At 51.3% G+C, this 24115-nt stretch overlaps 1 long non-coding RNA gene across 1 annotated transcript; it reads left to right on the top strand.

Moving 5' to 3' along the window:
• The first annotated feature begins 1362 nt into the window (after window positions 1-1362).
• On the top strand, window positions 1363-14707 carry LOC136376186 (uncharacterized). Its single transcript, XR_010746153.1, has 3 exons — window positions 1363-1544; window positions 13011-13551; window positions 14137-14707. It is a non-coding gene; the product is annotated as an uncharacterized lncRNA (long non-coding RNA).
• Window positions 14708-24115: the final 9408 nt, after the last annotated feature.

Below are 24115 nucleotides of genomic sequence, written 5' to 3'. Positions count from 1 at the left end.
AGCAGGGGACGCAGGGCGCCAGCTCATTCCCGCACCGAGGGAGCCGTGGTGAATGGCTGGTCTCAGCCAAGCAGGTACCCTGCTGCCTAATCAGCAGTTTATCACTTTCTCTGTTGGGGGTTGTGTGTTTGCAGCTGCAGCCTTTGCTATTGTCCCAGCCTACAGCCACCACAGGGCATGGAGCCTGGCCCTGATGGAGAGGCAAGTGTCCCTCCATGTACTCCCGGAGAACCCAGGGACTCCCGCTAGCTTCTGCTCAGAAAACGCCTGCCCCTTCCCTGGAGGTGGGTGGAGGCTCCGGGAGAAGCAGCAGAGGCTTGCAGCTCAGACAGAGAAGCTACCCGACACGTGGTCCATGCACCAGCGGCATGGGCATCACCTGGGGCTGATGAGAGATCCAGAGCTCTGAATCATGACCTGCATTTAGGGAGGTTCCGTGGAGTCACACCCACCTTATAGGTGAAAAGCAGCTCCAGTTAATCCCTGGGCTCGTCAGGGAGGGATCAGCCCCACTGGTGCAGGCCCAGGGTGTGAACCTGCAGCACCTGGGACGGAACGTCCGGAGGGTTCAGCCAGGGATGCGCTCAGGCATCAGCCCTGAGGCTTGGGTGATATTTCATGGGTTTATGGCAGGAGACCAGAAATGCTCCAGTGTTGGCTTATTTTTCACACACGCAAGAATGACAAGTGCAGAATAGGAATCAATCCCCACTTTATTAATAGCTGAGGCACAACCCAGTAACCTCTTTGCAGAACTAGGATGAGAGCTGGGGAGGCGTCCACAGTCGCAGTCCCTAATCCCAGTCCTGAATCTGGGTCTCAGGCTGCACGGGAGGGTGAAGTTGAGGGCAGAGCTGACTGCCAGGGCTCCCGAGGCTGCCCCTCAGGCTGCAAGCCCTCTCAGCCACAAGAGGATTGGAGAGACAGGGAGGCAGGACTCAGATTCGGGGAGCCAGAGGGGAGGGGCGAGAAGCCACAGTCCAGCTTCACCGTCCTCTTATGGCGGCAGATACCATCCTGCCCACAGAATGCCGAGTCCTCAGAGAGTGCCTTGCCCTTCTCTGCTCACTCCATGACCCATTAGAATTCTCTTCTTACCTTTCCAGGTACTAAGTTAACAACTTTACACACAATGAGAGATCCTTCACAGCAATTTCTCTGTTCTAGTAAGTGCTGTGGTTTCCTCTCTTGCTGGCTGTGTGCCCTGAATGGGAGCAGACACCCTACTTCCTGACCCATCCAGAGGGGAGCACGTCAAGCCCGGCCGACCAATCAGCGTCCTTCCAGGGATGTGTTTAAACTGGAGCTTGGCTCAAGGAGAGGAAGTGGTCTCTTTCTGCTCTCTGTTGGTGAAGTGGGGTGACAGTGAGCATGGGGGCTGTCCGTGCCCGGTGGGAGGAGGGCTGAGGGGACACTGCCAGCACGCAGGTGGTGGAGGGGGTGGGGCAGATACAAGAAATCCACAGAGAGTGCCTCTTCATCTCCTTGGAGACCTGTTTCCACGGGTGGAGCAGCCCTGATCCTGCGCCTCGAGGCCAGATTGGGTGAGCTAATCTCTGTGTCTTTCTACTAAATGTCACCTCCTCCTCTTACCCACTACCCTAGCTGAGCTGGCTCTCACTTGCAACCCCAAGTATGCAAATAACACACGGAGTGTTGGATTTCTTGCCTCTGGGTTTGTTTCTTTCTGACCTGGGTTTCTTCAGTGCCAGTCCACAGCCACTGAGACCTTCACTGATCTTTACAGTCTAGACCTGGACGATGGGGCCTCTCCGGGGTGAGAACCGAGTCAAGGCTGCAGGGCTCTTAGCTCTGGAGTGACACGGGCCTCTGGTAGGTATAGGTGGTGTCTCCTCATGGCAGGTGGCTGGCACAGGATGGTGGCTGGCATGAAGGAGCTCATCGTTGGCTGTGTTAAAGAACAAAACTCAACCCAGTAAGTCTGAAGTCAATGTGGAGATCTAATTGGCTTTACTGAGCAATTCATGAATTGGGCAGCATCCGATCTAGCAACTACAGGGTGGGACAAAAGTAGGCTTACGGTTGTGAATACGTGAAACACAGAGTTTTTCTTCTTGTGTTATTATCAATCATTGTATTGTTTTCCATGCCAACAGCTGTAAACCTACTTTTGCCCCACCTGTATAAGGGCGCTCTGAGGGGTTCTTCAAAGTGGAAGGTTTTTATAGGGAGAAGGTAGGGCGAGGGAGCTATGAGCAATAGCAACAAAAGGATCACTTTTAGACCCGGGCACTTCCTTTTGGAGGGAAGGGAGTGGCAAGGATTGTTACCATGCGGGTTGCCTCTTCTTTCTGTGGAGGATGGACAGGGTCCAAGAGACAGATTAGCTCAGTGGTATCGACCGGAAAAATCCAGACTGATTGATTAGGCTGATGTTTCTGGGAGAGGCTGACACAGCAATCACGTTAGGTATTAAGTCTAGGTTTGGTAGCTTGGTCTCTAGCACAGGTAATGCCATTTTGGGCCTGTGATCTGCTCCTTAGCAGCTGGTACAAGGGGTCAACTGAGCACGTGATTCAGAGCCTCTGATTGGTCTCCATCTCTAATCAGAGATGCAGCGCGCAGCCCCGTGGAGGGAGCCAGTGCCGTCCAGTGGTGAAAGCTTCGTAGGGAGACCACCCCTCCCTGGGGCTGCTGGCGTTCACACTTTCACTCTGACCAGCTATGTGTACATCAGCGAGCTCCACTATGTGGATCCTGACTATGAATAGGGCCTCCTCAGGCACTGCTACCTCCCCCGCCCATTGAGCTATCGGTCTTTACAGCTATGCAAATCGGGCAGCCCTCGCAGGCTGAGCTGAGATGGTCTTTACAGCTATGCAAATCGGGCAGCCCTCACAGGCTGAGCTGAGATGGTCTTTACAGCTATGCAAATCGGGCAGCCCTCGCAGGCTGAGCTGAAATGCGCAGGCCCTTTCAGCAGCTCTCCCGAGTTGTGGACGAGGTGCTGTGGGCAGAAGTGGGAATGAGCATCAGCATCCCCACGTTCCTATGCTCCCCAGGGCGGTCCAGCCTCTGGTGTCTGGACTCTCTGGCACCAGGAACAGCCCCGTTGCCATTTGCTGAGCACTTACCAGCTGTTGGGCACTTTGCGTGTATTATCATAGTTACTCTTCGCAAGCCTAGGAGGTAGATACCTTTTTAAAAAATGTTTTGTTTTTTTGTATTTTTTCTGAAGCTGGAAACGGGGAGAGACAGTCAGACAGACTCCCGCATGCGCCCGACTGGGATCCACCCGGCACGCCCACCTGGGGCGATGCTCTGCCCACCAGGGGGCGATGCTCTGCCCCTCTGGGGCGTCGCTCTGCCGCGACCAGAGCCACTCTAGCGCCTGGGGCAGAGGCCAAGGAGCCATCCCCAGCGCCCGGGCCATCTTTGCTCCAATGGAGCCTTGGCTGTGGGAGGGGAAGAGAGAGACAGAGAGGGGGGGGTGGAGAAGCAAATGGGCGCTTCTCCTATGTGCCCTGGCCTGGAATCGAACCCGGGTCCCCCGCACGCCAGGCCGACGCTCTACCGCTGAGCCAACCGGCCAGGGCCTAAAAAATGTGTTTTTTTTTAAGTTTTAGAATTACAGAAAAATTGTGAAGGTAATTCAGAGCGTTTCTGTATACACCATATCCTGTCTCCCCTATTATTAACATCTCTCATTAGTATGGTACTTCTGTCACAATGACTGATCTCCTATTGATACATTATTACTGACAAAAGTCGCCACTTTATTCAGATTCCCTCAGTTTTTACATAATATCGTTTTTCTGTTCAGGGACCCATCTAGGATGTCACAGTGCAGTTAGGTTCCTCTTGGCTGTGGTGGCTTATCAGGCTTGTTTTTGATGACCTTGGCCGTTTTGAGGAGTACTGATCAGGTATTTTGTAGCATATCCGTTAATGGTAACGTGACTGATGTTTTGCTCGTGATTATAACAACCTTCAGGTGTTGAGGGAAGAAGACCTCAGAGGTAACATGCCATTTTCGTCATATCCTGTCAAGGGTGCATCCTACTATGGTGACAATCACTGTTGTTAGTGTTGGTCACTTGGCTGAGGTAGTGTTTGTCTCGTTTCTCTACTATAAAGTCAGGCTCTCCACCCCCTCCCACACTGTCCCCTTGGGAGGTGGTCACCATGCGGAGCCCACACTGCCCTGTGGGCAGAGCAGCTCTATAAATGATTTGGAATTCTTCTGCATTGAAGATTTGTCTCTTCTCGCTTATTTATTTATTTATTTTTGTAACAGAGACAGAGAGAGGGACAGATAGGGACAGACAGGAAGAGGAAGAGATGAGAAGTATCAATTCTTTGTTGTAGCACCTTAGTTGTTCATTGATTGCTTTCTCATATGTGCCTTGCGGGGGGGGGGGGGCTACAACGGATTTACTGACCCCTTGCTCAAGCCAGCGACTGTGGGCTCAAGCTGGTGAGCTTTGCTCAAACCAGATGAGCTCATGCTCAAGCTGGTGACCTTGGGGTTTTGAACCTGGGTCCTCTGTGTCCTAGTCCAACACTCTATCCACTGTGCCACCACCTGGTCAGGCCCATTTATTTATTTTTCTAATCATTTCTTCATGTCAGTATGGACTCGTGGGTATTTACTTTGTGCTTTGCTTTGTAATCTAATGCTCCTTTATCAATTTTGTTGCTCAGATTGTTTCAGTTTTTGCTGTTGGGAGTTCTTTCTGTCCCCTCCTGTGTCCCTTTGACAGGTAGCCCCCTCCCCCCATCACTGTGGGTTGGGTGGTGTTTTGTTTTGTTTTGTTCTCAGTACTTTCTTACTTTCGGGCAGGAGCCCTGGTTCCTTTTGTATTAGAAATAGTTCTAGAAACCAAGGTCTGGGAGCCAGGTTGTTCCTATCTAACAGCGAAGGGGACTGCAGCTTGGAGAGGTTGAATACTTTGCCCAGAGTCACGTGACTGTTTTATGTCTCACTCTGTGCTCATTTCGTCAGAAGGCCTCACCTGTCTGCCTCCCTCCACCTCATTCTTAGTCTCACCCTAAGCACAGTGTGTCCGGTCGTAGGACAAGAGGGGAGGCTGTGCCTGCAGCATCCCAGCTCCCGCTCAGCTGTCAAGCACTGCACCCACGAGCTGTGGTTACTGTTAGCGCTGCCTCATACTCTACAAAAGAAGGTGTATGTGCGTGCGCCCGCACCGACGCCCCCAGGCCCGTGCCATGTTCAAGGAGCGGCCGACTCAGATGGGAGTGTTTCTAGCCTCCCTGTGTTCATCTTCATCCAGGCCCAAGGCACACAGGAGCTGAGTCAGGAGGTTCTCAGAGAGCCAGGCTGTCCGCAGCCCTGGAGCGAGAATGGGTCAGCACTGCCACCTGCCATCTGGCCTCCCTCTTCCACCTGGGCCGCCATCAGCAACCACCTGCTGGGGCTGGAGGTGGACCTGACGTCTGGAAATGGCTAGAAGAATTCTGAGGCCCAAAATGAAACGAGAAATAAAAGGCTGAGCCGGCCAGAGAAAGTGGGAGCGTGGCATGGCCCCAGGGAGAGCAGGGGTGTCTGCGCCCCGAACTGTCTCTGGTGGCTGCCCGGTCGGGGCAGCTCGGGGAAAGCGAAGCGCAGCTCTCCGCAGCCCCTGAGCAATCCGCTCCTGAGTGCAGCCCTCATCCCTGGGCCCCCGGCCCCCGTTCAGTCCAGGCGTGTCTTCCCCCAGTAAGCTGCTCCCTTCCACCCAGTGCTTGACTGCTGGTGTCTTCAATGGGAGGGTTCCCGGGGAAGTCAGTCCAGGCGTGTCTTCCCCCAGTAAGCTGCTCCCTTCCACCCAGTGCTTGACTGCTGGTGTCTTCAATGGGAGGGTTCCCGGGAAGTGCCAGACCTGCCCTTGAGGGGAAAATCAATAAAATGTTATTGAGTGAAAAAAGAATGAGTCAACGAATCAATGAAAAGTTATTAGAGTAAAATACTGGCATAGGAAACAGTGCATATGCAGCCACGCTGCTCCTTTCTCCACGGCCGCCTGGACATTGAAAATCAGCGTGGCAGTCAGCCCCGCTGCAGGGCTCGCCCACCCCGCGGCCCCGGCAGGACGCTCGAAGCTTTACTAAGGTGACCAACCATTTTACAATGGAAAGGAGGACAAGAATAAATTGAAGAAAACAATATCGTAAATAAAAGAAACATTTTATTCATTGCAACAATAATGCACTGTAATATGATAAATGCATAATAAAAACATTTGTAGGCCTGACCTGTGGTGGCTCAGTGGATAAATCATCAACCTGGAAACGCTGAGGTTGCCGGTTCAAATCCTGGGCTTGCCTGGTCAAGGCACATATGGGAGTTGATGCTTTCTGCTTCTCCCCCCTTCTCTCTCTCTCTCTCTCTCTCTCTCTCTCTCTCTCCTCTCTATAATGAATAAATAAAATCTTTAAAAAATAAAAATAAATTAAAAAAACATTTGTAATATTTTATATTGTAATTATGCTTACATGCCTATTAATTTTTAATAATGTAAGAAAACAGTACTCATTTCGATACAGATATGTCACATCACACGCAATGGATCGACTCTGCATCGATCGAATACGGACATTTACAGATTAGTCTTCCAATATCAAAAAGGAGGACATGTAGGAGGACACTTTTCGTGGGCAAACAGAACTTACAAAAGAAGGACTGTCCTCCCTAAAGGAGGACAATTGGTCACCTTAGCTTTGGAGGCTTTGGAGCCCCGGTGTCTGAGGAGCCCATGAACTGGACTCTCCTAGAGCCAGACCCAGGTCTCGTCCCGGGCCCAGCGCCTGCCAGCAGGCCTCTCACTTGGCTAATGGCACCAGGTGGCTTGAAAGAGAGTGAGGAGGGCCTGAGTCGGCTGCTGCTCCCGGCCCCAGCCGACCCCGTGGGGAACAGTAATCGGCAGTATGTGGGCGAGTCTCATCTTTCTCCTGTCTGACCGGGGCCAAGGACCTTGCATTTTACGGGGTTATTTGAGGATTGGATTCTCTATTGGAAACACCCTGGGGTTAATATATGATAAGGGCCAAGTTATATGTATTCCACTCCCAATTTTCTTTAGAACCTCTCAGTTGCCACCTGGTTGGACAAGAAGTTGACCCCACGGAATAAAAAGACCAGCACAGGCCCTGGCCGGTTGGCTCAGCGGTAGAGCGTCGGCCTGGTGTGCGGGGGACCCGGGTTCGATTCCAGGCCAGGGCACATAGGAGAAGCGCCCATTTGCTTCTCCACCCCCACCCCCTCCTTCCTCTCTCTCTCTCTCTTCCCCTCCCTCAGCCAAGGCTCCATTGGAGCAAAGATGGCCCGGGCGCTGGGGATGGCTCCTTGGCCTCTGCCCCAGGCCCTAGAGTGGCTCTGGTTGCGGTAGAGCGACGCCCCGGAGGGGCAGAGCATCGCCCCCTGGTGGGCAGAGCATCGCCCCTGGTGGGTGGGGCGCATGCGGGAGTCTGTCTGACTGTCTTTCCCCGTTTCCAGCTTCAGAATTAAAAAAAACAAAACAAAACAAAACAAAAACAGCACAGGGCTGGCATTGCCTAACCTGTGTCATCACTCTGAGACCAGAACTCACCTGCACGGAACCTTGAGATGGGTCAGTCTGCCCTCCCTCCTCTGTCTCCTGCTACACTGTGGGAAAGAAGGTGTGCTCCCCTCCCCAGGGAGCTTGTGATAATTAGCTAATGGCACAGGGTGGTAAAAGCCTCTGTTCCTCCAGGTGGAACGTTGATCTGCCGTTGATCTGCAAGTTCCAGCAGAGACGAAATCTGCTGGTGGCCTTCCGTTTCAGGCTCATGTGCTACTTCTGCTGTGCGAAGAACTCAGCACGCCGGGGTCCTGAGTGGAACACAGGAGGTGACGGGCCCCCGAGAGGTATTTGGGCAACAAAAGAGCCCACACGTGTTTTTATGACATCCCATTGAGTCCATGATGGAGTTCCACTCTTGCAAAAGCCTTTCAGTGTCAACTATTTAGGTGGTTTCCAAATTTCCCTTTTTGCAAATAATGCTGCCACCGACATTCTCGTACATAAATTTTAACTATATCTCTGACTACATTTCTACAAGCCTCTTTCTAGTTGACAGGTTATGGACATTTTGGTAAATACTGTTAAGTTTCTTCCCACACTTTGGAGGCCCATCATTAGGAGAGGACCCGTGACATGGCATGCTTCTCAACACTGTAGACCATTTTTTTCTGATCATTGATGGTTCGGTGGGTCCCAAATTCTTTTTGCCCAAGATCGGGCTGGGCCAGTGAGGTCTAGAAGATGCGTGGTTGAATTGACTAATGACAGAAATCAGGACATGGGAGATAAAAGCGGGAATATGGATGTGAATGAAGTCAGGAAACTATATCCTAGAATAATTAGGATATTGCAAAGAACGATAATAATAATGCAATTGCTATCATTTATTGAGTATTTACTATTTGCCAGACACTTTTAGGTACAGTATTTTATTTCTCATGGCAACTCCAGGGGATGTATACTATTTATATCCCCATTTTACAGAAAATGAAGCCCAGAGAAGTGAAATAATTTTCCTGATGTCACCCAGTGAGTGAGGGGCCAAAGTGGATCCTGAGTTTACACACTGTGCTCTCCGAGGTCAGAGCTCTGGCAGACGGCTGAACGAAGCTACCGCCGGTGGCAAGCACAGAGGCCACCGTTTGGGTCTCTTTGTGACAAGTGTGTAGGGCAGAGGCATGCCATAAACTTTTTAGGATACACCGTCCAGAGTTTACAAAGACTGAGTCCTGCTCATTGATGTCTGCCATGTCAACCCACGGTCCCCCTATGCTGGGCTGGGTGACAAGCCCAGGGCCTCCCCCTCCGAGAAGATTGCTACCTAAGATAGGCGGAAAGAGGGGCTCCACAGACCCCCCGGGTTCAAGGCACGGTGTGTAAGTACTCTCGGTGATTGGCTAAGAAAGGGCTAAGAGGGGCTTTGTGGGGAGTCAAGGAGGGCCTAGAAGACGGTGGCATTTGAGAACACAGAGAAGACTGGGGGAGAATTTAACAGCAGAAAATGTGGCGAGCACATGCCCGTCTACTGTGCAGCGGCCTGGGAAGTGTGTGAGGAAAGCCAGAGCTCTGACTGCTCCGCTGGGGAGGCCGTGCCTAGACACTCCGACTTCCATCCGCAGCCTGGGTTGGACAATCAGGTGTGGGGCCTAGCAGTAGAGAGGCTGTCAGTCACTAAGCTGTGGGTACATAACTTGGACTGCAAAGGCATTCCTAGTGGAGCCCTTGTCAGCCCAGGGAGGGCTTTGCAAAATCTCTTCCACCTGTAGGTCAGCAGGCTGACTCTGCTCCCATGCAAAGCATTCCTGGGAAAATGGTCCGCACCAGAGGGACAGATGGCCATTTTATCAAGGCTGATACTTCAACTGCCAGGCTGGTGTTTTTTTAAAGATTTATTTTTATTAAAGGCTATTTTATTATCAGTCTGAGATTGCCCTATCCAATCAAACTCTCTGTGATGGTGGGAATGTTCTATAATCTGCTCTGTTCAGTGGGACAGCCATTAGTCACATGCAGCCATTAAGCACCTGAAATGTGACCAGGGTGACTGAGAAACTGAAATTTTCAGTTTACTTAATTCCAATTCATTTACATTTCAATGGCCATGAGCGGCTAGTGGCTACAGTATTGGACAGTGCAGGGCTCGGGATCTTGTATCAAAATGGAGATTCCCACAAATCTGTGGACACTAAAACCATTCCTCAAGTCCTGTCTGACATTTACAGGAGCCTGGTCATGTAGAGCAGGAGAATCTCATGCAGTGTTTTGGAAAAGGGCAAGCAAACAATATTAATAGCTGTGCTGTTTTGTAAACCTGTTAGTTATCAGCTATAGGGGTGACCAGTCAGCTTGAATGTGGCAAGTATGGAACAGAAAACACTGAATAGTTCTGAGACTCAGAACTGAAAAATGTCAAGATATTTGCTTTTGATCATTTTATTGTCACCACCCAAAAGACTGTTTTTTCCCCCTTGATCACAGATATTAAGTCTCATCTTTGGTACTTTTATATTTTAGGGGTAAGAATTCCTTGGGTGCTTACCATGTGCCTGCCATACACCTTACACATGTTATCTTTAATCCTCACATCAACTCCCCAGGTTGGGTATAACTGAGGCCATTTGCGTTTGCGGTAACTGAAGCTCAGAGAAGTTAAGTGATCTGATGAATGGTAAAGTTCCAAACTCCGTGTTCTTCGTATTCTGAGCCTATCTTTAAGAACACGAGAAAGCGATACCCCAGACACCAGAGAGTACTAAACATAGCTTGTCCTGGACTCCACACAGAGATCACAGGATGACAAGTTATCAGAGCTGGAGGAGGACTCAGAGATCCTCTTGTCCAAATGCCTATTTTACAGGGATTTCCCTACGTGAGCCTCTGAAGCCAGTGTGAACTCTTTGCCAGCCACTGACTGGCACTGCTGACTAGCGCGTTAGCACCAGAGGTAAAGGGATAGGATGGCACAGTTACTTGTAATGATTTATGTTGGACTCTACCATTTGGTTGAATTCCAGAGTAGAGTCACAATCAACTGTGCAGCCCAAAATAATTCCAAAGTACTCATGGTCTTTACTCGCATTTTTCTAACCCAATGAAGAGGACTATCATCCCAGCTGCTATGTTCTCTCTTAAAGCCCTTGGGAAAACTCCTGACTATCTCCACTCCTAGTCTCTTCCCCCTCATTCTGTCAGACTTTCTCAGTGGACTCTTCCCTGCCTCTCTCATCTCTCTGATTCACTCCTCTTCGCCCGTGACTCCCCAGAAAACCATTTTGTCTGGACAGGTTCTCTCTTGGCAGGACTGGGGGCAGAAGAGGGGGAAGGAATAAAAATTCTGGCTGGCAGAGATAGAGTTAGCTGCACTGTGCCAGCTTTGGGCACAACCCGAGAACATTCACATCCCATCTCATCACAAAATGCAAACGTGGCATGTGACTAGGGAAATCTGCCAAATCAGCTGCCCCTTGCTGTGGCGAACAGTTAGCGGCCAACCTAAATCCATTTCTTCATGCCCTTTCCTTGCTAATGCCACCCTGGTTTGATTTGAGATAACAAAGGGACCAGGTTCAGATGATGGAGCAGGGTTCGTCTAAGCCATTCATGTCTCTCCTGCTCCCTTCCACAGGCTCGTGACTTTACCAATGTCCCTGGCTACTGGTGGTGGCCATGAGAGCTGGTTTGGCCAAGGACACTGTGGTAGGCAGAATAATAACCTCCAGAAAAGGTCTACATCCTAATCCTCAAAAACTGAGAATGTTAGGTTACATGGCAAAGGGGGAATTAAGCTGTAGTCAGAATTAAGTTTGCTCATCAGCTGACATTTATTTATTTATTTATTTATTTATTTATTTATTTATTTATTTATTTATTTATGACAGAGACAGAGGGACAGATAGGGACAGACAGGAAGGAAGTGAGATGAGAAGCATCAATTCTTCATTGCGGCACCTTAGTTGTTCATTGATTTTGTTCTCATATGTGCCTTGACTGGGGGGCTATAGCAGATCAAGTGACCCCTTGCTCAAGCCAGTGACCTTGGGCTTCAAGCCACTGACCTTTGGGCTCAAGACAGTGACCATGTGGTCATGTCTATGATCCCACACTCAAGCCAGAGACCCTGCGCTCAAGCTGTAGAGCCTCACATTTCTAGCCAGGCAGGTGTCCAGACTGAGGCTGCTCGCTGCTGTCCGATGCCCCAGGGCTTGCCGGAGTCTGTGGCCCCTCCTCGCCTGTGGGCTCCTGCAGGCGGCCGCTGCCTCCGGCACACGTGGACAAGAGAAGTAGGGAGAAGAGAGCTGCTGGATACAGACTCTGTGAAGCAAGATGCCCAAACTGCTCTGTGCTGACCCAGCCACAAGCACGAAGGTGGCACCTACTACATACTCAGCCTTAGGAACTCCTGTCACACTTCTCTGCTCATTCATTCATCCAGCAGATCTGGACAGAGCCTACTGAAGTGCCAGGCCAGCCCCAAGCGCCACCCATCAGGGGACACTGCAGGCAGGAAGCAAACCCTCCCCTTGCAGAGCTTATATTGAAGTGGGGGAGACACAAGAAAAAAGTAAGTTAAACAGAAAGTAAATTGCATAATTTGTTAGAAGGCATTAAGTGTTATGGGAAAGAACAGAGCAAGGTGCCCGGGATGGAAGAAGCTGAGGGGGGGTGGGGTTTGCAACCTAAAACAGCAGCAGGGCAGGCCTGCCGATAAGCTGAGCTTTCTGCAGGGGCGGGGGTGGATAACAGCGTTACTGAGATCTAATTCACGTACCATGGTCCATTTAAAATATACAACAATGTGGTTTTTAGTATATTCATGGTTTCGCACAACCACAATTTCAATCAATTTTAGAACATTTTCATCATCCCCAAATGAAACACTGTCCCCATTAGCTGTCACTCCCCATTCCTCCCTCCCTCCAGCACCAGGCAACCAATCTGCTTTCTGTCTCTACCAATTTCTCTGTTCTAAACATTTCCTACAAATGGAATCGCACTATCTGTGGCCTTTGTGACTGGCTTCTTTCACGTACAGTAGTGTTTTCAAGATTCATCCGCACTGTAGCGTGAATTAGTACTTCATTGCCTTTTTATGGCCAAATAATAGTCTATTGTACGGATAGACCACATGTTGTTTATCTGCTCATCTGTTGATGGACACTTGGGTTGTTTCCCTGTGTTGATGATTGTGAATAATGCTGCTGAAACATTTGAGTACAAGTTTTTGTGTGAAAAAGGTGACTTTTAAAGAAAGATGTGAAGGAGATGAGGGAATTAGCCAGGCACGGATGTTTAAAGGCCCTGGGCTGGGAGCCGGTGAGGTGTGTTTGAGGAAGGCCCGGAGGCCTCCAGGAGGCGGTGTCGGGGTGAGGGGGAGAATGGCGGGGCTGGGGGCTGAGGGGCACATGGAGCCACGGCAAGGACTGGGGCTTATCCTCGGTAACGTGCGAGCATGGGCGGGTTCTGAGCAGGGAAATGACATGTCTAATTCTCTGTTCCATCCCACAGGTTCCCTGAGGAGAGGGGGACGATGAGGAAACATTGGATAGGCTGGAAGAGAAGAGGGCAGAGGAGTGTGGAGAGCCCCTAAGAGGTTGGGAACCCCGCTAAGCAGGGTTAGGGGGGCAGCCACGCCCGAGATCCCCCCCCTACCACCCAGGCATAGCGTGGCAGCCGCTGGGAGGAGCCGGAGACCGGACTGCGACTGCGCAAGAGTGGGGCGGACAGGCTTCCACGCTCCAGTCCTTCTCCGATGACCACTGCCTCACACTGGTCCGGAGAAGCACACCCTCTGACATCCTGCGGTGGGCAGGTGACGGCAGGTGGGCAGATACTGTCGCATGCTCAGGAGCTCCACGCCCTCTGACATCTGCTCTCCCTCCCTCCGACTCCCACCCGGTGCCTCAGCTCACAGTGAGTCAGCTTCCTCGCCAGGAACTCCACGGAAACTGCCGCTCCATTACCAGAGAGCTGAATCGCCTAGCCTCCTCTTCAGCCTTCCAGACCTCCCTGTTCCTGCCCCGCAGAGCTCCGCTGCCCAGATACGCAGGTATCCAGGCGCCTGCAGCAGGGACCTCAACCAGGAGCAGGTCGGAAATGCAGAACGCCAGGCCCGTGCCCAGCCCCACAGAGACAAGCTGCACTTTCACAAGGCGACTGGGGACTAGTTCCTTCCTCTGCTTTAAAGGAGTGCTGTCCCTTTACATGACTTCACCTCCCAGGCTCCCCACAGGCACAATCAGAGCTCCAAACCTGCTTTTATTTCTCTCTGGTCTTGGGCTTCTTGGGTCAGGTTCCAGTAGGCCAGGAAGTTGGGACGGAAGAGTCAACACATGAAAGTGGGAGGGTGTCCCTACGGCTGGTCCGGCAGCCAGGATGGCTCAGTGGCAAGCAGCCTAGTTCTTTTTGTTCAAAGAGAATGTATTTGAAGGATATCAGATTTTTACAGAATTAGTACAAGTCTGAGGAGCCAGGCTTGGAAATGGCTGGGAGTCTGGGCCACTTCAAACCCAAAGAAGCAGGATAGACAAAAAAAAAAAAGTGGTCTATGGTGGAGGTGGGGCAGTTTGCTCAGACAGAACGCTGAAGCCATGGGAACCCTGCCCTTCTGTCTTTTTCTTTTATTCTGTTCCAGATTCAAGTTCCAGGCAGGGCTTGTGGACTGGCCCAGCTGGAGGTGCAGGCCTGCTCCTTCACTGGGGATGGGCCCTGCCAGACCCCACCTATCGGGGAGGAGGAGCCTCGAAAGGAGGCCTGTGTGCTGTTAGAAAGGGGCAGAAATAGAAGCCACAGAACAAGGTCTCTTCAGCCGGTATCGCTACTTCCCTCTATTTTGATTATTGAACCACTGGATTACGTCTGTGTCAGAGCTGGTTTTCGGTAATCAGAGTCCTGATGTAGTCACCCTCTTCCTGACGGTCCTGTCTGGGCAGCCAGCATACAAGTTTCTGGTCTCCTAATTCACAGACCGCCGCTCTGCCTCCTACACCCCTTCATTCTGCCTCTTTCCCTCCCTGTGAACTTATACTTGTGCATTTCTCAAGGTTCCTTTCCTGATCTCTTCTCTTTTTATCTTACACTCTCTGTTCACATATCAGCTGTTTCCCTGCCCTTTGGGGGGCTCTGGGAGACACTGTCTCCCATATACTTCTCTCCTTTGCTGGAGCCCTTCATTTCCGGATTCCTAATGGCTGCTGGCACATAGATAACCCAACCCACACCTCAATGTCAGGGTCTTTACCAGAATTCATCATCATTTTCCTAAACATCCTCTATTTTTGTTACCAGAGGTAACGAAAGGAGTCCATTTGCCTGCACATATCAAAGCCCAATTAAACATGACAGGAGTTTGCAACCAAGAAAGTAACGGCTTTGTTAATTGAAGAAATGGTGCCAAGCCTGGAGTCACAGGTAAGCTAGTGCTCAAAGACCTGGCTCCCGGATGGCCGCCAGGGGATGGATTATATAAGGACATCATTACTCTAAAGCAGTTGGGGTCATGGGCTTTGCAGATTGGTTGGGGCCAGGGTAGGGAGTCGCTGATCATTGTATCAGGTCCTGGTGTCAGCCATGGCGGTATTCTGTCTGGTTTCATGGAGGCGTGATCCTTAGGGTTCTGCCTTCACGGGCCTAGGGCTGAAACACAAATGAAGTCGAGACCTTGTCTTTAGCTTGACCAAAACTCTGTTTCTGTGGTCAACAGACCTGAGGCTTTGTTCTGGTCAGATTGATACTGACCAGCATCTGATGTCCTATGAGCTTAATGATTAAGTAAGGGGGATGGACAGAAAAGAGAAAGGTCATGTTAAAGGAATGAAGTTTCTACGTGGTGACGCTTTCCATATTCCTGATTTTGAGAACTGTATTCTTTCCCGTCACAAGCTTAAGAGCTCCTTGGCTCTATTCCTCTTGCCTGGCTCCCATAGTCAACCCATCAGCTCCACAACCTCTCAAATCTGTCGTATTCTCTACTATGTACGTCTGTTCTGGCAAAGGTCTCTATGACTTCTTACTAAATGGTCATTTTGCTTTGGGTTTTCCCGCATTATTGCTGGTAATCAGCAATATTGTGATATTCTCAAAACCAGCCAATATCTACCCCCCCACACACCCACTGCCTGCAGAAAGAAATCCAGATTTCTTGGTGTGCTTGAGCCCTCGACCTACCTGGCTTTCCATCCTTGCTTTGCATTTTGAACCCCACTTTCGCCACATACAACCACATCAGGCTTGTCAGCATTTCCTGATGCTGCCTGTGGAGTCTACCTTCCCAGCACTGGGTCTGTCACCACACTGTGACTGTTGCAGGAATGTCACCCCCTACCTTCCTGCACATCATCTATAGTCTCCACCTCCTGAAATCTTCCTGACTGTCTGCACGGAACCTGAGCCTTTAAATCAGTAGGCTCATCCAGGTGCCCTGTGCCTTAGGGTCTGTAAAACCAAGCAAAAAATACAGGCCAGGGATCCATGAGTCACCTGGAAGCCTTACTTGTTCCTGAGCTGTTCATAGGTGGATTCCCTTCTCACTTGTCTGGGCTCTGGGTGCAGGGACACTGACCTCGGTCTCTGGCCCTGGCTCCTCCAGGGCAGGGATCTGCTTGTGCTCCTGCAGCACTGTGGTGCTGTAGGCCTCTGTCCACCTCTTTGGTCCCTAGCCTCCTCATGTCCCTGACTCCTCCTGTAATCTCAGATAGGAACTCCCTGACCTGGCCTTGGCCCAGATGAATCTGTCATCATGAATGGCATCCGTCCAAGCCACTTGCTTCCTCTTCCCTGAAGTCTTCCCTGGTTTCTTTAGAGGTAACTAATTCCAGCTCTACACTCGTTTAACCATTGGCACATGACCCTGTTATAATTCTTTCTGCGTGTTGCCTTTTGGGAGTTGCTGCCTCATTCATTGCACCCCAGGGGCTTCCCTGGCAGGGCCTCTGTCTTCCAAAACCCCATCACTGAGCACCACATCAGAGTGGGTGTCTGCATGATGCCCTAGACTCTGCTATGACTCTAATAGGTTCACAGGACTGTCTAGCGTGACCCTGAATGCCCAGCTAGCTATATGTCACAAGCTTCATCCTTCCCATGAAGAGACTGGCCCACTGGGGTGCTGAAGGGTCCTGTTCCTCAGCCTGCTTCAGTACAATAATATTTAAATAAGCACATTTCCAGGAAAATAGGAGAAATTCCTCATCACATGACCTTGCCTGGTAACCTAGAACATTTCATTCAGAGTAAGAATTCACTCAGAATAAGAACATTTCCTTCAGAATAAGAATTCATCAATTTATATTAAATTTTCTCAAAGCACTTTTGTATATGTCAGATTTCAACCACATTCAAAGGGGGTAGAGCATATCAGATCTTATCTTCATATGAGAGATGAAATAACCGAGGTTCAGAGAGGTACAGTGATTTCCCGAGGCCACACAGCTATTAGTGGCAAAGACCGGAGGAGCGCCCAGATCATACCTTCATTTCTCACCTGTCTGGGATTCCATAGCTTACTATTAGGAATCTTCATCTCCTATGGGACTGTCTTTCACCAGACCCACCCTGGGAGCCCTGGGTTCCCACACTAGCCCTTCCACTTGGCTATCGGAGAGCTGGGACCAACTGTAGCCTTCACAGAGGTGATGGTTCTTCTTCCCACCCCCACACACGAAGAAGCTGAGTTTGGCAAGCCTTGCCTTACTGTAAATGCTGTTTGGGTTATCAGGTCTCTGCAGGTTCTCCTTCTGAGTACCTGGAGGATGTCTTAGTCAGCTCGGGCTGCTATAACAAGCTACCGTAGACTCACCGGGTGAGCTACCAACCACAGACCTTTTCTTCTCACAGTCTGGAGGCTGGGAAATCCAAGATCGAGGTGCCAGCAGGTTTGGTTCCTGGTGAGAGCTTGCTTCCTGGCTTGCAGATGGCTGCTGGCTGTGTCCTTACATGGCAGAGGGAGGAAGCTTTGGGCTCTCTTCTTCTAAGGACACTAGTTTCATCACGGGGGCTTCGCTTTCACGATGTCATCTAAGCCTAATCACACCTCAAAGGGCCCATCTCCTGATATCATTACATTGGGGATAGGGCTTCAACATACGGGTTGGGGGACACGTTCAATCCGTAACAGAAGATGTCGGCCATCTTTTGCATCCACAAGCTCCAAGGATAGAGCCTGGTCTCTCCGTGCCTACATGACTCGATGGAGTAAATGTTGCCGTCCAAGGGAGGGGAAGTGAAGCCTGGAGAACCGAGTGCTAATGAAGATGGCTGGATATTCAGCCGGGCACTGAAATTCGAGCACTGTGCCTTTAAGAAAGATAAAGACACCTCTCTGGGGGTGGAGTCTGGCCCAAAGAGCCAGGTGCTTGGAAGTTGCCAGGGCCTGCCTTGATTGAGGCCAGGTCTCCGAGGTTCTGGTTCGCAGCTCTGGCACCACTCTGGCCCTGCTCCCCTACTTTTCTCCGCCACATGACTCAACTTGGGCACCTGGTGGGCCTTCCTCCCACCCACACACCCACGAGCAGTCTGTGCAGGCTTTCCAAGCCCAGTGTTGGCAGCTGTCATTTTCAAACTCTTCTTCTGGTCTTCTTCCTTTCAGGTTGAGGCTCTTCTCTTCTCTGGTTGAGACAAGCTTCTCGGCGTTTTCCCTCTCCTGTATGTTGGCCTGCGCTTGGGGGAGCAGCTGCAAGTGAGGGAGAAGCCAGGCTTTTCCGGGGTGAAGATGAAGCCCAAGACCAGTGTGCTGCCTGGGCAGATGCTTTGAAGTGTGTGTGTGTGTGTGTGTGTGGTGTGTGTGTGCATGTGGTATGTTTGTGTGTGTGTGTGTGTGTGTTATGTGTGTTTGTGTGGCGTGTGTGTGTGTTCCAAGCTGCAATCACTGACACTCCAGGGAGAAGATAAAGGTGTCTTATGCCTCCAATGCCTACCCACTATTCCAGGTGCACACAGTAGGTACTCCACAACAATTGGCAAGGATTAAGAAATAGTAATGGAAGGAGGGCTGGCCTGGGAAGTTAAGACTCTTGGCTTCTAGTTCCAACCCCACCTGGAGCTTTTTCACAAGCCTTTTAACCTCCCCAGGTGTTCACTTTCTAGAAAAGAGGCAAACAGTTCCATCCTCACCTCTTACAGTAGCTGAAAGACCAATTATATAATTGATGAGTCATTTTCTTCTGAGGACCAGAGAGCAGCAGGTGGGTGGAAGTTACAGGAAGACAGAGTTAAGATCAAAATCACAAAGACATTTCCATTAACCAGAGCCCCTCCAGAGACTCCCTGCTTCCTTAAGCAGAGAGCCTTCTATTCTGGGAACTGCTCAGGCCAGACAGGTTGATCCTTTGACAGTAGTCCCCGGTGAGAGGGACTGACCCTAGGGCGAAAGGCCCTTTTGAAATACAAGACTCCGTGTTGGTGGATGCAGAAGGGCTGTGGGAAGAGCCTATGGGAGGCAGTGAGTATGCTGGCCTTTCTGAAATACAAGACTCCATGTTGGTGGATGCAGAAGGCTGTGGGAAGAGCCTATGGGAGGCAGTAAGTATGCTGGCCTTTCTGCACAGTTTCCAGAAGCTCCAGGGACGGCGATGGGTACTGAAAGCCAGGGCAGAGCACACTGGCGGCCTGAGCTCTGGTGCTCACATGTGGCCTTGCATTCCAGCAGCCCAGTTTGGGGATGCACTGTGTGTGGGGGGCAGGCAAGGGCTGGAGCTGAAAGAGGCCCTGCAGGAAGCTGTGAGCACAAGTGTAACTTCTCTGCGGCTCAAGAGAGGACGCACGGCCTGTGGTGGGGGACCCTGCTCACAGCCCACTTGGAACACAGCTCCCTCTGGTGCCCTGAGGACTAGACATATTGGGCACAGCTGAGCCCAGGTGCTGCTATGTCTCTGGTGGACATGGCAGGGAGGGGGGCAGGGCAGAGGGGGAGGAGCTGAGATGCTGGCATCACAGAGGCTGATGCCCTTTGGGGGGCATAAAGGGGGGGGAAGGCAGGCTACTCTGAGAAGCAGCTCTTCAGTGAGGGAAGAAGAGCCACCAGACGAGAACACGTGTTTGGTTTAGCTGTTTTCCTGTGGGACAGCCCGAAATGTGTTTATAGACTGAGGGGGAGGCGCTCACAGAAAAGCAGAAGGTGAACAATTAGGAGAAGGGAGATAATTAAGGGATCAAAGACAGGGTGGGAGGGCGAAGGGATTTTCCTTAAAAAGGAGGTGGGAGGGGAAGGCAGGAAGGAGGTTGGGGCCCACCTAATAGCCTTTATCCCATCCCTGAAGTGGAAGTTCCTCGCCCCCCTCTCTGCAGGTGAGGAAGCAGACGGAAGGGCGGAGTGGCTGCTGTGGGCAGAGGCAGGGGGACGTGCAGGGCTTGAGGTCCTCCAGCTACAAAGATGCGCCCGTGTCACCACAGCCAGTTGTGAGCTCCAGCTTCAAACAGGAAGAGGGGACAGCTGGGGAAATAGCCCGAGAATCCCCGGATGGGACTGGCGAGTTTAGACACTTACCTACCCCAGAGAGGGCCGGTGGGAAAACCCCAGGGGCCCATTCTGGCTCCGTTCCCAACCCTGTAATGACAGTGTGAGGGGGAACCTGGGAGCTCGGGATTTCCTGTCTGGTTGGTGGAGCCAGTGGGAACCCAGTCACCTGGCTCAGGGGCTGAGGAAGGTCCAGGGAGCTGGCTGGAGCTGCCCGGGAAAGCAGGGTGTGCTATCAATGCCACTGCCTGGGGGAGAGGGGGCAGACACTCAGGCAGAGCAGATTCCCAGGGCCCATCAGTCTGTTTCCGGGGACCGGTTTCCGTGGGAAGTGAGGGATTGGTGCACGGGATACGGGAGCCCAGTCTGACTCTGCCTCAGAAGGCTGTGGGACGTTGCTTCGGTCATTGGCCTCAGTTTCCCCTTCTTCTCCAGGTCTATTTCTGGCCAGCTGAGCTGCAGGGCAGCTGGCTCCACATTGTCTATGAGGGAGCAGTTTCATGGGAGCTGGAGCTTTCCAAACAGGAGAGCAGTGACAGAGCTAAGAGTGAGGTTTCATCTCCTCTTCCCACACCCCCAGTAAAGTACAGATATTCTAGTCAGCTTAGCGCCCCCATGCCACCGTCCCAGCCTCCCATCTGTCCCTTAGCACATGCTCCAGTCCCGCCTGTTTCTGTTGCTGGTGTTCTTAGCTCGCTCTGCGCCCCAGGCAGCGTGGTGGCCAGCACAGCACAGGCTGGCCTCGCCAGTTCGGTGCCCACCCCCAGAGGAGACCCAGAGGAGCCCCGGCTCGCTGGCTGCAGGCAGCTTGTTCTCTGTGCCTCCCGGGATCTGGAACTGCTTTAGCCTGTTTCCATGGCAGCGCCAGTCTCAGTGGCAGTGACTGCTTCCCCACGAGGCTGAGTGAGTGTCACAGCCGTCCAGGTTAACCTGCTGGGACCACAGATAATGAGTCAGCAGGAAGATGCGGAACCCTTTGCACTGCCTGGTGGGTTCCTGTCCTGGGTCTCAGGCCTGGAACAGGCAGTGCCCTGGGCATAGGGCCCTGGGCTGGGCTTACCCACCCAGAAGCCTGGCAGCCTCTCCCCATTAGCGCTATTAGATCTACTTCAGTGAGTGACTTCATAGTGGCTCAGCTTGGCTGCTGCCGGCAGCTTCAAGGCCTGACGGGGGCGGACTGCAGGTCTTTGGACTCCAAGTCCAGCCCTCTCTTTGCTATCCAATGATCAGCTCTCAAACTGTCTTTCCCTGGCCACCTCTGGGCCCACATGGGCCCCAGGCTTCCCCTGGCCTCCCCCAGGCCCTTCCTTTGTGACACCCCTCACACTCCACTCTGGGCAGCAGCCCCCCAACTGAATTTTCCCCAGACTCTCCCCTCCCTGAAACTGACCTTTCCTCCATCCTTTCTCCACTTCTGACCTGGGTAATTTAAAAACAGAGAGAGAGAGAGAAAGAGAGAAAGGGAGAGTCCATCCTGTATCCTTGATGGCTGATAGGTTATAGTGCTAGTGTCAGTGGTCTTGCATTTAACCTTGGCTTCCAAGGGGTGGTGCCTTGACTAAAGCAGTGGTTTCTCACAGTCTAGTCCCCGAACCAGCAGCAGCAGCACCCAGGAGCTTGTCAGAAATGCGAATTCTCAGGCCCCACCCCAGACACCACTGAGTCACAGACTCTGGGGGTGAGGGCTGGTGATCTGTGTTTGGACGTGCCCTCCAGGTGGTCTGAGAACCCCTGGGCTAAGAAAGTGGGTCTGTAGCAGTCTGTTTCCAACCCTGCGGGGCATGGAGCATGTTGGTCCTATACCTCCGTACTCACATCCGCGCTGCAAACATCTCTGCTGCGGGTAGGCAGGGACTCCAGTCGCTCCAACTCTGGGGACCTAGACTTTTCCTAAGCCATCCTTTCTCTAGGATGTTTGCATCACAGGGAAAGAAGCTGGTGTGGGTTTTTATTTTTTCCAATGTGGAAAGGGCAACATTACCTCACCACAGAGATGGCCTTGAGGGAAAAGGAAACCCACCCATGTGAGAGGAACAATCCAGCCATTGTGGAAGAGCCCAGGGCCTACGGGAGGACATTCCCTAAGAGCTGAGGAATTTCAGCTGAGGAAAAAGGCACTGATAATGCTTATTAATCAATTTTGATTCCTCATTGCTCCTTCATCTATCAGTTCTTTTTTATAGATCACCTCTGTGCTGGATTAATAACCCTATGGTCCAACCCTCAGAGAGTTTACAGGAGGGTGAGAGCTTTCATCAGACTAGACCAGGCTATGGAAAGCAAGGAACAACCCCCAAATTTCAGTGGCTTAACATAACAAAAGCTTATCTTGCAAATACTTCATACCCAGCAAGGGTCTGCTCTGCTCCACAGAATCACTCAGGGGCTCTGGCTGATAGAGAGCCCACATCTCCTAGTCATCTTGGTCTGTAGCAGGAGAAGAAACAGCTGGAGGTCAGGCACTGACATTCCACTGGGCAGGATTAGTCACATGGTCTGTCTAATTGCAAGAGGCCAGGACATGTATGCAGAAAGGAAAAAAACAGGACATCAAAAAACATCACTATACTGAAAAAAGATCACTTCTTTTTTTTTTTTTTAGAGAGAGAGAGGGATAGACGGACAGATAGGAACGGAGAGAGATGAGAAGCATCAGTCATTAGTTTTTCGTTGCACGTTGCAACACCTTAGTTGTTCATTGATTGCTTTCTCATATGTGCCTTGACCGCGGGCCTTCAGCAGACCGAGTAACCCCTTGCTGGGGCCAGCAACCTTGGGTTCAAGCTGGTGGGCTTTTTGCTCAAACCAGATGAGCCCGCGCTCAATCTGGCGACCTCGGGGTCTCAAACCTGGGTCCTCTGCATCCCAGTCCAATGCTCTATCCACTGCGCCACCGCCTGGTCAGGCAAGATCACTTATTTATGCATCTACTTACTCCTTAATAGTCTTTTCAGAATGCTTACCCCATGTCAGGCTCTGGGCCAGACACAGGGTGTGGTGTTACCAGGGCAGCTGCCCTCGCACAATCCAGGGAGCATCATTAACACTGTATTCCGTAGAAGTAGTGCCCCCTGGAGTTGTGCAACACAGGAGTCCTGATTTTCTTTTTCTTTTTTCTTCTTTATATTTGTTGTTCTTCCCCTCCTCCCCTTTTATTGGGGTGATACTGGTTAACAAAATGATATAGGTTTCAGGTGTATAATTCTACAACACACCATCCATACACTATGTTGTGTGTTCACCACTCCAATTCAAGTCTCCATCCATCACCACTTATCCCCCTTTTACCCTCCTCACATCCCTCCTCCCCCAAGCAATCACAACACTGTTGTCTGTGTCCATGAGATTTTTTCTCTTCTTTTGGTCCTTTTTTTCTCAATCGTTCCACCTCCCACCCAGACACCCCACCACCACCACCGCACAGCTGTCAGCCTGCTCTCTATCTATGAGTCTGTCTCTATTTTGCATGTTAGCTCATTTTGGTCATTAGATTCCACATAGGAGTGAAATCATACATATTGTGCTGTCTTTATATGACTGGCTTATCTCACTTAACATGATAGTTCCCAGGTCCATCTATGCTGTTGCGAAGGGTAAGCGTTCCTTCTTTTTTATGGCCAAGTAGTATTCCATTGTGTAAATGTACAACGCTTTTTTTTTTTTTTTTTTTTTCTGAAGCTGGAAACGGGGAGAGACAGTCAGACAGACTCCCGCATGCGCCCGACCGGGATCCACCCGGCACGCCCACCAGGGGCGACGCTCTGCCCACCAGGGGGCGATGCTCTGCCCATCCTGGGCGTCGCCATATTGCGACCAGAGCCACTCTAGCGCCTGGGGCAGAGGCCACAGAGCCATCCCCAGCGCCCGGGCCATCTTTGCTCCAATGGAGCCTTGGCTGCGGGAGGGGAAGAGAGAGACAGAGAGGAAAGTGCGGCGGAAGGGTGGAGAAGCAAACGGGCGCTTCTCCTGTGTGCCCTGGCCGGGAATCGAACCCGGGTCCTCGCACGCTAGGCCAACGCTCTACCGCTGAGCCAACCGGCCAGGGCTACAACGCTTTTTTTAAAAAATCTATTCATCTAGTGATGGGCACTTGGGCTGCTTCCAAATCTTGGCTATTGTAAATAATGCTGCAGTGAACATAGGGGTACATATATTCTTTCAA

The sequence above is a fragment of the Saccopteryx leptura genome, chromosome 6 (assembly GCF_036850995.1).
Source record: "Saccopteryx leptura isolate mSacLep1 chromosome 6, mSacLep1_pri_phased_curated, whole genome shotgun sequence".
Lineage (NCBI taxonomy): Eukaryota > Metazoa > Chordata > Mammalia > Chiroptera > Emballonuridae > Saccopteryx > Saccopteryx leptura.
This window is presented reverse-complemented; position numbering and strand designations above follow the sequence as displayed.